The sequence below is a fragment of the Arachis ipaensis genome, chromosome B05 (assembly GCF_000816755.2).
Source record: "Arachis ipaensis cultivar K30076 chromosome B05, Araip1.1, whole genome shotgun sequence".
NCBI classification, from domain to species: Eukaryota; Viridiplantae; Streptophyta; class Magnoliopsida; order Fabales; family Fabaceae; genus Arachis; species Arachis ipaensis.
The window spans coordinates 78,997,816-78,999,094 of NC_029789.2; the positions used below are offsets into that span (position 1 = coordinate 78,997,816).

Below are 1,279 nucleotides of genomic sequence, written 5' to 3' on the forward strand. Positions count from 1 at the left end.
CATTATATCAAACACCTAATGTGCAATAAAAGTAAATGAGAGGCAGGAAGAAGCTCCCAAGGTTCTTGAGCTTTGGTTGGAGGCCCCTTTGAATAACCGCACTACATTCTTTAGTGAGCATAATGGTTTCCTTCTCATGCCAGCTTCTTTTTTTGTAAATGAGATCTTTCAAGAATTTTGCATATAGGGGCATCTGCTCTAATGCTTCAGCCAGGGGATATTAATCTCCAACTTCTTGAAGATTTCAAGGAATTTGGGGAAGTGTTGGTCCTTGGTTTCCTTGTTGAACCTTTGAGGATATGGTAGAGGAGGTGTGAAAGTCTTCTCCACCTGCTTCTTTCCTTGAGATGGTTCCTCCATTACTTGCTCCCATTTCCTTACAATTTGTGGCTGGTTATTTTTCTCTTCAAGCTTCTCTTGATCTTGCTTGCTTGCTATAATCTCTTCCTTGTTGTTAGCTTCATCTTTCTCAGCTGATTTCTCCCCAAGCTTCTTGTCATTCACCAAGATTCGTCCACTCCTCAGTTGGATGGCTTTACATTCTTCTTTAGGATTTGGAATGGTATCCCTTGGGAGTAAGCTTGCTGACCTTTCAATCACTGCTTGGTTGGACAGTTGTCGAATCTTCCTTTCTAAATTTCTCAATGAGGCTTCATGATTCTTGCTTGTTAATTCCTAATGTTTCATTATTTTTTCATTAGTATCTCCAGGTTTGAGATTCTTTGAGTGTCTTGTGGTATTTGTGGCTGGTTATGAGTTGTTGAAGGTGAATGATAGGTGTTTTGGTTAGTGGTTGGGTTATTGGATGGATAGTAGTTGGAATTTGGGTAGTTGTTTTGGGGTTTTCTATATGGATTGGGGTTAGTGTTTTGCTGGTTGTTGTTGTTTGTGTTTCTTGAGTTGTTGTGGTTTGAATTTCTTTGCCATGGCTGCTGGTTTTGAGTGTGGTTATCTCTCCATCTGAGATTTGGATGGTTCTTCCAGGATGGATTGTAGGTGTCACCATAAACTTTATTTTTGCCTGAGCCTTGGTTGTGCACATATTGAATTTGTTCTTGCTGCTGATCTTCTTGGTTTTCTTCACTTTGCCCCCATGTGGGTGATGATTGGCTTATATTCACTGCTGCATCACTTTGTGTTGAGCTAGGATAGTATCTACTCCTTCCAACTCAAGCACTCCCTTTCTTTGAGCTGGTTGGCATTGCCTTTGATGAGAAAAAAAGGATTGATTATTTACACCATATCAATGAGGTTTTGGGCTTCCTCTGCTGTCTTCATT

General features: G+C 40.3%; 1 pseudogene; it reads left to right on the plus strand.

Moving 5' to 3' along the window:
* The window catches only part of LOC107640736, a 14,107-nt pseudogene continuing 13,029 nt past the window's right edge, over positions 202–1,279 (plus strand).